The following is a 13,008-nucleotide window of genomic DNA, read 5'->3' as shown; positions in this document are numbered from 1 at the left end:
ACGATCGTTAATTGGGTGAAATTATTTTTAAGCAGGCTTAAAAATAATTGCTCTTGGAAGCTTATAGTCTTGTTTAGGAGTAGCGCTGCCGAGAACAATGGCAGTGTGACATCTATGCCAAGGCCTATCCGTTGTATTCTCTCTTTAATCGTCGGAAAATCGAAGGAAGACTTTAGTACCCAGTTTTAGCCCTTGCCAGCCCAGAAGCTTTGGGGTTAAACCTTAGTTTGGCTTTTTTTCTGCGGTCAGCCCTGCTCACCATTTAAACTCCTGAGAATCAGGCCCCTCTGTCAATTATAGCCTAATTTTCTCTGCGGTTGTGTATATTTCAGATCCTGTAACAGAGGATAGTCCAGATCTTTACTACGGATTTTGGTTTACTGACTTTTCTCCTGCCTGGTGATTTTTTACCTCTCCATACCTCCTCGGTCTGACCCAGCTATGTCGCTATTATTCTTGCCAGCTTATACAACTGAACAGCAGCCGACTCAGTGGTCCCAGCCCAGGTGCCCTTGTGTAACCACAGGTCCGAGTGCAGGTGTAAATGGAAGAAGTCAAGGCAAACGCTTGGGATTTGGTGAATAGAATGGCTAGCAGCAGGCTTACGGGTGGTAGTCATCTTTAGAGCTGGCTGGTGACAGAACAGCGGGAAGACTATGCCCATTGTTCAGTAGGCATTGCCCAGCATGGTGTGTGTGTAAACTTGCTTTTAAATCACCACAGGTTGGTTGTTTGGTGCCGCTGTGGGCTGTGCAAACGGACCATACATAGATCATCAATATTATATATATATATATATACACATATATATATATATATATACACATATATATATATATATATATATATACACATATATATATATATATATATACACATATATATATATATATATATATATACATATATACACATACATATATATATATATATATATGTATATATATATATATGTGTATATAAATATAATATAATATACACACACACACACATACACACACTTCATTATTACATGTTCAAAGTGTTATCAGTTAAAACGAAAATTCATGAGGAATCACACAAACAGGCCATACCACAAAACCTTAGAGAATAATCCAAAGCTAAAACGACTTAAGGCAATAAAATACGGAAAAATCCCCAAGAGACTAATTATTGGAAATCCCGCATTTCATTTGAGCTCTCTATGCCGACACATTATCAAAGAGATAAGAATCTGTACGATTTAACCTAAACAATATAGAAACAACCAGACAGATCCAATTAATCTAGGCATCTAATAGTACAATGCCCACATAAACCCAGCCAACACACCAATAATTACATTGCCAATTAGGTTGCGCTATTCCCAGATGCTCACATTCGTAACAAAAAAAACTCAAGTAGTTCTAGAATGATTACGGTAAAATTAAGTAATAGTGGACACCACATCAGAGTCCATCGTAGAATGACGGCCTTGGATTGGGGCCACACTGGCGTATAGCATCAAATACGATATGTTAATCACCAGCGGCTCAGGCTCTGTTTTGATCATTCACTAGGATCTCAGTCTCACATGAAAGAATTGGATCACAGGTGAGGAGAAGATGGAGAAATTATTTTCCCCATCTTCTCCATTGACATCAGGGTAGTCCGATGTTTCACACGCACCCATAATCAAAGACTCGCTAACAATTGCAGCATGTAATGATCGTTTTCCTCAATACGATTAGGGCTTTACCTGCTTTGGTTATCAAAAATGGGGGGGGGGGGGGGGGGGGGATCCCATGTCATGTTTTACATTATTTAATCCCAATCCACATTTGTTTTTCAGGCATATTATCTTGTTCTTATGCCCATTTGCGTCTTTTTTCAGCACCTTAGCCCTTACTATGATCATTTTACAGCAGCAAACTTTGGATCCCCATTCAAGGTCAAGTTTGGGACCAAACCAAATTTTTAAGTAAAGTCTGACCAAACATGAACATCCAGGGGTCTGCTCATAACTAGTAAAGACGTACTAGTTGGTACTAGTTGGTGGGATATGAGAACCTCTGTAACAAGGCACAGAGAACCAGTGTAGTCACTTCTAATGGTTGGTCGTATTACTAAGGAGACATCAGAACAAGTTGAAATCACTGCCTGGTACATTCTGTGCTTGCAGAGCATGACCCTTGGGGAGCACGGACCAGTAAACAGTGTTGAATAAAGGTAGCACTGCACTTCCCACAATTTTGGAAGGAAAAACAAAAAACAGACCGAACACAAGATAAAGTGAAAATGACACAGCATTATGCAGAAGCTTTTCTACATAAAAGGGAATCAGAAAGCATCCTGCTGTACCAGACGGCAGGCTCAGCAGGCGGGAAAAGGTTGGCAAACAGCTTTCAAATGAGCCGCACATTGTGCACATTAAAGGCGCTGTCCCATCTGGTTAAACGGGTGAAACTGCAAAGTGCCATTCAATTAACAGCTGAATAAAAATGCTCTGTGTAATCGAGAATGGAGGAATTGTTAAAGGGAACCTCTTTATCTATGCTAGTGTATACAGGGACGGTTAGGCAGGGGTTAGCAATATGTACCCAGAACTGCTCGTGGCTCTGGGTGCATATTACACCTGCCAGGTTCCCTATAATTCTACAGAGAACTGGTGACAACCTTTGTATTCTACATCAGACCTAAATGGTCAACAGCAGCTCTCTGTGGCACTACCAGCAATAACTCAGGATACTTGGAAGATTGTGGAAATTCCAATGGTGTTACTCAGTAAAGCAGCACACATACCCTACTACACTGGCAGTATATACACCTTAAAGCAGTGGTATGCAGCCCTTAACCCGCTTCCACACGGCAGTATGTTGTCTAGTTTTTGCTGTTCATGCCTGTGTTTCAGGATAAAGCTTTCTATGCAAAACACACATCAGGGTGTGGTGGCTCCCTGGGAAGACATCTGGATCAGAATGTACACAGGATAAAGCTTGCCACGCAAAACACGCATAAGGGTGTGGTGGCTCCCTGGGAAGACATCTGGACCAGAATGTACACAGGATAAAGCTTGCCACGCAAAACACGCATAAGGGTGTGGTGGCTCCCTGGGAAGACATCTGGACCAGAATGTACACCGGGAAAAAGCTTGCCACGCAAAACACGCATCAGGTGTGGTGGCTCCCTGGGAAAACCTCTGGACCAGAATGTATACCAGCATAAAGGCTCCCTGGGAAAACCTCTGGACCAGAATGTACACCAGGATAAAGCTTTCCATGCAAAACGCGCATCAGAGTGTGGTGGCTCCCTGGAAAAGCCTCTGGACTAGAATGTACACCAGGATAAAGCTTTCCAAGTGAAAAACACATCAGGTGTGGTGGCTCCCTGGGAAAACCCCAGGACCAGAAAGTACAGCACAAATCTCCTCCTTTCCTTATTCTGTCAAATATTGCAGTGAAACGGCACTATCAGGCTTGACAGGCCTACAAAACTGCCCCATAAAGATTTAGAGCCCTGATTCAGTTATACACCAGGGCCCTTGTTATTCCCATATATACTGTGAGACTGTGACCGGGGTTATCTATGACGGCCGGTATGTCTCGCCCCGGTTGTGCTCACTCCATGATAGAAAGTAAATCCACTCTAGGTTTAATGCTGTTTCCCTACAGGCTGAAGGAAGGGTTAAATGGAAACAGGAACGAGGGCAGGTGTGCCGGGTGTGAGGGAGTGAACAGAACTCCCTGAGTTCTCTGCTGGAGAGGCACATGTATATTGCTGTGGACTTTTGTTTGGACATTAAACCGTGTGCTGTGAACCTTAATGCCTGGATCCCGTGTCTTCTGCTGCGCAGCCGACCGTGCTACCTCACATATGGTGGAGAATCGGCGGGCATGACAGCCGGTGAGGTGTAGCATCCATCCCTGGTGACCCAGTAGCACATGGCCTGGATTCGAGCGGCTATACTACAGCCCAAACCCGGCGACGCCATGGAGGACATACTAAGGCAGCAGCAACAGACTAATGCACAGCTACAAGAGGCTAATGCACAGCAGCAACAGACCAATGCACACCTGCTCCGGGCATTGGAACGTCAGCAGCAATCCTTGCAAATGCAGGAAAAAAGGCACCAAGAACAGATGGTTCTCCTGGCCAAGTCGATCCGTGCCGGACCGGCAGCAACAACCCCGGGACCGGGTGACGACGGCAGCGTCCGGAAAGCGGTGAGACAAGCGTTGCAAAAGATGACCCCGGGGGATGATGTGGAAGCGTTCCTGGCGGTGTTTGAGCGGGTGGCCGAGCGGGAAAAGCTGCCGACCCCCCAGTGGGCTGAGGTATTGTCGCCCTATCTGACGGGGGAACCCCAAAAAGCGTACCTGGACCTCTGTACCGAGGACGCCATTGACTATGTGACCCTGAAAGCCGAAATACTGGCTCGGTTGGGGGTGAATACCTATGTACGGGCTCAGCGGGTAAATCAGTGGTTCTATGAGGAAGCCAAACCCGTACGCTCCCAGGCCTATGACTTGTTGCATCTTGTAAAAAAGTGGTTGCAGCCTGACACTCTGAGCCCGGCGCAAATAGTGGAAAGGGTAGTAGTGGATCGTTTTGTGCGCACTTTACCCGTCACCGTTCAACGGTGGGTAGGGCAGGGTGACCCGAGTACCCTGGACCAATTAGTGTCCCTGGTAGAGCGGCATGTGGCTACGCAGGACTTGATACGGGACACTGAGACTTTGCTTACCGCCCGTCGGTCCGGCCCCTCCAAGCCTAGGGCCAAGGACCCACCGCTGACAACGGTGCAGGAGTCCCCTACCGTCCCGTCTGAGGCCGCGGCCGCCATTCCTGAGGTCCGGAAGGTTCTGTACCCTAAACGACAACCCGTCAAGGGGGTTTCCGTCCCCATTAGATGTTGGTGGTGCCAGCGGGTGGGACATATGGAAGCCCAGTGTCCCCTCACCACGGAGCCCATGGATTGTGGGGTTACCCGGCGGGGTTCAATGTATGCTCAGGTGGTGTGTACCGCTGACCTGGTCCCCCCAGAGACGGAGCCCCACTTGTGCCAAATACAGGTGAATAGATGTCCGGTTACAGGATTGTTGGATTCCGGAAGCTTAGTGACCCTTGTGCGATCCACCTTGAGGGCTAAAGTAAAGGCCACAAGACGTACCGTGGGGGTGGTTTGCATACATGGGGACCGCCGACACTATCCCACGGGGATTGTCACCATCACAGCACCTTGCGGTCAGGTGCAACATGAGGTGGGACTTCTTAACACTCTTCCTTATGACGTGATCCTAGGAAGGGATCTGCCCTATTTTTGGACTTTATGGAGGGGACCCCCTAAGTCCCCTCAGATATTGGTCAGTCCGGGACCTGAGCCCTACAATCCTGAATCCGGGACGCCTGCCGTAGGGGTCCCCATGATAGGGACAGAGTGTGAACCCGATAGGTCACCCCTAGAGGTATTGGCAGGAGAGGCTGAGATGGTCGAGCCCATCCCGGAGTTGGAGGCGTCCCCGGATACGTTTGGGACAGCCCAACTCCAGGACCCTACGTTAATACATGCCCGGAGTCGGGTGACAGTAGTTGACGGGGTGGCACAGCTGCCCGGTGCCCAGGTAAGGTACCCCCATTTCGCTCTTAAGCAAGATTTACTCTACCGGGTAGATGAAATACGGGGCGTGGGGGTAGAGCAGTTGGTGGTGCCCCAGCCGTATCGCCGGCGGGTCTCTTCCACTATGTTGTCTTGCCTTTTGGGTTACATGGCGCTCCGGCCACGTTCCAGAGGTTGATGGACTTAGTGCTGGAACCCCACCAGGCGTATGCATCAGCGTACCTGGATGACATCATTATTTACAGCTCCGATTGGCAGACCCACTTGGAACAGGTACAAGCGGTGGTGGACGCGCTTCGAACAGCCGGATTGACAGCCAATCCCAAGAAATGTGCATTGGGACTCACGGAAGCCCGCTACTTGGGCTATGTGATAGGCCAAGGAGTGATTAAGCCCCAAATTAACAAGGTTGAGGCGATCCAGAAGTGGCCTAGACCCCTGACCACGAAGCAGGTTAGGGCCTTCCTGGGTATCGTGGGGTACTACAGGAGGTTTGTAAAAAATTTTGCGGGACTATCAGCCCCCTTGACGGACCTTCTCAAAGGCAAGAAGTCCGTCATGGTGCGCTGGACTCCGCAGGCCGAGGACTCCTTCCGGGCCCTGAAGGAGGTCCTGTGCGGACAGCCCGTTCTGGTCAACCCTGATTTCCGGAAGGAGTTCATAGTACAGACTGACGCCTCAGAGGTCGGCCTGGGGGCAGTGCTGTCTCAGGTGGTTCAGGGGGAGGAACACCCCGTCACCTTCTTAAGTAGGAAGCTCACCCCTCCCGAGCGGAATTATAGCGTAGTGGAGGAGTGCCTGGCGATCAAGTGGGCCTTGGAGTCCCTACGCTATTACCTGCTGGGACGGCAGTTTCGCTTGGTGACGGATCACTCTCCACTGGTCTGGATGAGGTCCGCCAAGGAACGGAATGCCCGGGTTACCCGGTGGTTCCTTTCTCTGCAGAACTTCCGGTTTACGGTTGAACATAGGGCCGGTGGGTTGCAGGTCAACGCCGATGCCTTGTCCCGCGGCCCGTGTTTGATGGCGGGAGTTCAACCCCGCACGCTTGAACTGAGGGGGGGGGGGGATGTGAGACTGTGACCGGGGTTATCTATGACGGCCGGTATGTCTCGCCCCGGTTGTGCTCACTCCATGATAGAAAGTAAATCCACTTAATGCTAATGTTAATGCTGTTTCCCTACAGGCTGAAGGAAGGGTTAAATGGAAACAGGAACGAGGGCAGGTGTGCCGGGTGTGAGGGAGTGAACAGAACTCCCTGAGTTCTCTGCTGGAGAGGCACATGTATATTGCTGTGGACTTTTGTTTGGACATTAAACCGTGTGCTGTGAACCTTAATGCCTGGATCCAGTGTCTTCTGCTGCGCAGCCGACCGTGCTACCTCACAATACCTATTATTGCTCTCATTTCCCATATGCAAATCTTGGACTCGTCCAAGGGGCGTTTTTTCCGAGAACACTTCATAGTTGGTAGTGAAGTTCTCCTGGGTGTGATGGACTATGCTCTCTGCCCACAGCAGGTCTTCAGTGATTGCAATCCTGTGCACTCAGGATTATGTCCTCCATGGACAGTGAGGCCCGGGAGACTTCAGCCAGCTACAGTGCTCATGTCCACAGAGGAAGTGTGGGTGCACAGGATGGCAACCACTGAAGACATGCGGTGGAGTGTGATGGGGATGTGACTTGCGACAATGATGAACCAGACTGTTCTAGGAAAAGAACGCCTCACCAGACTAGTGATCTGCATGTGAGTGAGGCCAAGAAAAGTTATTTTTGTGGCGATTGGAATAAGATGGTACAGCGACATGTACTGCTGAATTAGGGCTTTACATTTTAATGGGGGCAGTTTTGGAGGTATGGGGGACCTGACAGGTTATTTTTAAAATGGTTGAAGAGTATATAAAGAAATAGATTCAAAGCTTTTACACCAGTATTCTAGCATGGAAAGCTTTGAGAGAGAAAAAAAAAAATTACAGTACATAAATTTGGTGCAACTGGCTGATGCTCTAAAATTATGTGACATATGACGTTCTCACACAATTTTTATACAGTTCCATTAAAGTGGGCAGAGCTGAAGTAGATCATGGGCATGGTGACCACCACTGGATGAATTCATGAAGATCAGCGGTATTCACCATGTCATATTTCTTACTACAGTAGGGACTGGAGTAAGTGTCGCGGGCGGGGAGGAGGGTGTCGGCACACTACGCTCACCCCCTTCTGCTCGGGTCCGGCGGCTGCTGCTCAGTGGTGGCTCGAGCTGTGGGCCGGATCCCGGGGGTTCTCGAGCGGCACTCCTCGCCCGTGAGTGAAAGGGGGTTGTTGGGTGTGGGAATAGTTTGTCCGTGACGCCACCCACAGTTGTGGTGATTTCACCACCGCTGCTCAATATGGGGATCCCGAGGATGGAGATGCGGAGCAGCCAGGTGTTGTGTTGCCCCTCCGTGGGTAGGGGTTGGTGATCCCGGGGCCCGGTGATGGTGAGGGAGGTACAGGGCCTGGTGGGCGCAGGGACGTGGGGGCAGCGCTGTGCCTTGCGGCACAGTGGTACTCACTCAGCCTGAGACGTTGACACAGTTTTACGGTAAACCACACGGCTGGAAAGACGGTTCCCATGGACGGCTGCACTTGCTCTCCCAGTAGGTGACGGTGATGTCCCTTTTCCTTGCACCTTTGTTTCTGTGTTGGTAGCGATGGATTCCCACCGGTAACCCACTCCCCGACTTCAAGCTGGGCCGGAGGAGCTCTACTCTTTGCCCACAGGCGCTGGCCCTGAGAGACTGGTGCCTTGGCGGTGGCGGTGTCTCTCCTACTCTGGTTGGGCTGTTGCCTTCAATCGGGACTTGGTTGTTGGGGGATCTACGTCCCCTTCACTGACGGATTTGGCAAATTATGGCGACTCCTAGCCTTGCCAGGGTCCGAGAGGCCCCTGCCCTGGTGCTGACTGTCCTTCGGTACACTGCTCCAGACCGCTGGGCCACTACCCGTCCGCGGTCCTTCCAGGAACTTCCACACGGTCCCCCTCCAGACAGTCACCGCCGTTGCTGACCTGTCCTGCACACAGCTGGACTACTTCAGGCTTTCTGTCACCACTCTTGCTTTCCTCCTTTACCACTTTACTTCTTTCTACTTTCACTTCCTTAACTCCTCTTAGCTGTTTACTCAAGCCCTGCCTGGGCTACTCTCCTGTTCACTCCTTCATGTCCCTCACTGGACTGCCTGGTTTCTCCCGCCTCCAGAGCTGTGAACTCCTCGGTGGGCGGAGCCAACCGCCTGGCCCACCCCCTGGTGTGAATCATCAGCCTCTGGAGGAAGGCAACAAGGATTTTTGGTTAGCTGTGGTGTTCCTAACTGGGATGTAGGGTGTGGTGGTGTGATGACCTGTGTCCCCTGGCTTGCCCAGGGCGACACATTCCCCCTTAGCAAAATGCAGACCGTCCGCGGGCTGCCGTCCAACACCGGTTTTATTTTTCTGTAAAAGATAACATGGTAAAGTAACATATTTACATTTTTTTTTTTTCCAAAACAATTTTTATTGATTTTACAAACTTATTTCAATATCGTATCAAAAGTAGTATGATTTACAAAAGACAAGATTGCAGCTGTCGATAAGTATCATTGGAAGGGGTAGAATCCCCTCTCTATCTCCAATCCCGCTTCAGATTGCATTGACAGATAATGAATCAGAGTTAAAAAATCCAAACATAACATAAATGAAACAAACCCCTGAACCCCTGTGCCATTCTCTAATAGTTCTAGTGCCAATGTCATGTCTTGATGACGTCATGTTGTCTCGCCTTTGTCCCTCACCTGGGTCCCTGCTAATTAGTCCTCAGCTTTCCCAGACTATCCTGGATTTCATTTATGAGGTACCACTCCGTATGTCTGAAGGGTGCCACTAAATGGCTTATGTCCTCCTGTTTGTAATGAACTTCTATAAAAGTTTTCCACCTCCTAAAAAACTTGGTTGTCAAATTATCCTTGTCCCTTTCTGCTTCTAATTTCTCCAGCCTCAAAAGGTTGTGCAGTTCACTGATGACTTCCCCTATGGCTGGGGCCTCCTCCTGTATCCAGTGCCTTAGGATGCATCTTTTAGCTATCATGGCTATGTCATGTATGATTACAAATGTTTTTTTGTCCCGAGCGTTCAATCCCCCTCTAACTCCACCCTCCAAAAAGTGGAAGATCCACACCATTAGTTCTAGTTTGCAGGAAATTTTCCATGTTGTTTGAACTAACGCTCTGACTTGGTACCAAAACCTCTTTATTGGACTGCATTCCCACAAACCGTGCAGCATGTCTGTTTTTTCTTTGTGGCACTTAGGACACCGTGCCTCCCTGCCCGGAATGTTGAAGCCCAAAACAGCCCTGTGTAATATCCTAAATTGGGTGTCCCTCCAGCTCTCGTTAGTGACTTGTTTCCTCATCTGAACCCATCCTTTCAGTATGACCTCCACTACTTCCTGTCCTTTCAGTTGTTTTTCCCATGCTAGAAGTGTTCGACTATCTTCCCTGGATATTAGCACACCTCTAAATGTTTGGTATATTCGGGAAACATTTACATTTGTTACGCTACATCCCATGAGCTCATCAATCATGCTCTTGTTCAATTCCCTTCCAATCTCACCAAGCTCTTTCAGTACTCCATGTTTCAATTGTTCGTACTGCATAATGTGGGAGCCGTTGAGATTGTACTTATCAAGCACCTCCCGACCTGTCATCCATCTTCTCTCTTCCACATTCATGACATCTATCAGACTCCTAATGCCTCTCTCTTTCCATTTGAGGAATAATTTATTCTCTCTCCCCTGGGGAAAGTTTGGTGACGCCCAAGGATTTAGGTATTTTGATACCTTCCAGGAGAGTCCCAATTTCCGTCTAACCAATCTCCAGGCCAACATGGTGTCTCGAAATATAACCGAGTTTCTTATATGACCTTCAACCTTAGACATTGGGGAGTGTAAAATGGACGTCAGGTCCCATGGTTCTGCATACTTGAGTTCCGTTCCATAATCTGAGTGCCTGCTCGTTCCTCTCAGCCAGTCAATCACATGTCTCATAATGCATACAATGTTATACCCTCTGACATCCGGAAAATTTATCCCACCCTCCTCCACTGACTTCATCAGCGTGCGCAGCTTTATTCTGGGTTTCCTTCCCCTCCAAACAAAGTCTGCATACGCTGAATTAAGTCTGTTGACATCTTTCAGTGTTATCAATAGCGGGATCGTCTGAAAGGGGTACAGCAGCCTAGGGAAGCTCATCATTTTTATGAGGTGACATCGTGCCAATAGTGGCAGGGGCAGCCCCTTCCAGCCCCTCAACTGGTTAATGATTTTTCTAATCAATGGACCATAATTCAATTTATAAATTAATTCCGTCGTCCTCCCTATATGCACTCCCAGGTACTTTACTGATGAGTGCGCTATAGGGATCCCATTCACATGACCCTCACTTGGGTTTCCCACAGTTGGTCCTTTGCCTCCGCCCAGGAATAAGAGCTCGCATTTTTTTTTGTTTAACTTAAAGCCTGAAAAGGCACCAAATTTTCCAATCATATCAAGTGTCCAGGGTAGGTCCGCAACAGGGTCCCCCATATACAAAATCACGTCATCGGCGAACAGCGCTAACTTCATCTCTTTTCCCCTTATTTTGATCCCTTTAAAACTATTGTGACCCTGCAGCACTCTTGATAGGGGTTCTATTGCAAGGTTAAAAAGTAGGGGGGATAGCGGGCATCCCTGTCTCGTCCCTTTCATCAGGGGGAACACGTCAGACAAAAATCCCGGTGTGTGAATCCTTGCTCCCGAGTTGGCATACAAATTGTTAATGTAAAGTCTCATCCTACCCACTATCCCTGCGGCCTCCATCACCTTGTCCAACCAGTTCCAGTTAACATTGTCGAACGCTTTCTCAGCATCAAGCGTGACTAAAGCAGGACTTGCCTTTCCCTCTGTACGCCCCAGTCTAACCGCATCAACCACTAAAATCGTCTTTCTAATATTGGTCACTGCATTTCTTCCTTTTATAAACCCTACCTGGTGTTCTGAAATTAATCTAGGTAAGACTGCTGCCAATCTGTCAGCCATGATTTTAGACATTATTTTTAAGTCCTGGTTGATGAGCGAAATGGGTCTATAACTCGAGGGGTCGTCCAGGTCCTTGGCTCCCTTAGGAATTAATTTAATGTACGCTATATTTGCATTTTTAGGGATTTCTGCTCCTCCCAGTATCGCATTAAAGACTGAGGTTAAATCCGGCGAAATCTGGTCCTTGAGGGCTTTATAAAATTCACTATTAAAACCATCGGGCCCTGGCGCCTTGTTGGTGCTAAGTTCCCCAATTGTTCTTGAGACCTCCTCCTCCGTGATGTTTGTATTTAGGGCCTCCCTTTCCTCCTCCGTTAAGCTAGGTAGTTGGGCTTGTCGTAGCCACTCCGATTCGTCAGTCATGTCATTCTGTCCTGGCCCGTACAACTTTCTATAATATTCTCCCAGCACCTTGTTAATTTCTTTAGGATCCGAAGTCATCCCCCCATCCTTCGTTTTCAATGAAGAGATTACTGTCATTTTTCTGTTGCCTCTTGCTAGATTTGCCAACATCCTCCCCGCCTTGTTACCAAATCTATGAAGATCTGCCTCTTTATGTGACCAAAATAATTGCTCCTTTTTTTTTGCCCACTCGTCAAAATCTCTCTTGGTTGCCAGCCACCTCTCCTTTGCCCTGCTAGACCTGTCTGACAGATAATTAGTATACGCTAGACGTACTGCCTCACTGTGCAAGTTGTAATTCGCATTCGTCTTCCGTTTGACCATGGCAGCATACCCCATCAAGCGTCCTCTCAATACCGCCTTTGCAGTTTCCCAGAACAAAATCGGGGTCACCCTGTGATCCTTGTTATCCTCTGAGAACTCCTCCCACCATTCTTTTATTATCCTGCGAAAATTGTCCTGTCTAAGGAGAAACGTCGGGAATCTCCAAATAATATCTGATCCCCTTTTGAATTTTTCTCTAAGGTCCACTCTCACCGGGCTGTGGTCTGAGATTACCATATTCTCAATCATACAGTTTTGCACACCATTCGCAAGTTCCATAGATAACCAGATCTGGTCTATGCGAGACCAACTGTTGTGTGGGTGAGAGAAGTGCGTATATTCTCTATCGTGCGGGTGAGTTAGTCTCCAGATGTCTTTTAGGCCTACATCCTCCAGTGATACATCTCTGTGATTTGTTCCCTTATCCCCGGATCCTGGCTCCCCCTCTCCCTTGCTTCTATCCTCCACCGAGTCTGGCACTGCATTGAAGTCCCCCGCCACTATGATGTTAGGCTCCTTGTCCAAGAGAATTATGGCTTTTATGGTGTCGTGAAACTGATTCTGCTTCGAGTTTGGGCCATAAATATTATATATGCTGAGTGTCCCCGCTGGGCTATTA

At 48.4% G+C, this 13,008-nt stretch overlaps 1 protein-coding gene across 1 annotated transcript in view; it reads right to left on the bottom strand.

Moving 5' to 3' along the window:
* The window catches only part of LOC142303422 (protein phosphatase 1H), a 295,560-nt gene that overhangs the window by 184,771 nt on the left and 97,781 nt on the right, over nucleotides 1-13,008 (bottom strand). The gene's annotated exons all lie outside the window — the stretch shown is intronic.

The sequence above is a fragment of the Anomaloglossus baeobatrachus genome, chromosome 4, assembly GCF_048569485.1.
Source record: "Anomaloglossus baeobatrachus isolate aAnoBae1 chromosome 4, aAnoBae1.hap1, whole genome shotgun sequence".
Classification (NCBI taxonomy): Eukaryota; Metazoa; Chordata; class Amphibia; order Anura; family Aromobatidae; genus Anomaloglossus; species Anomaloglossus baeobatrachus.
Note: the sequence above shows the minus strand (reverse complement) of the source record. Positions and strands in the feature narration are given on the sequence as shown.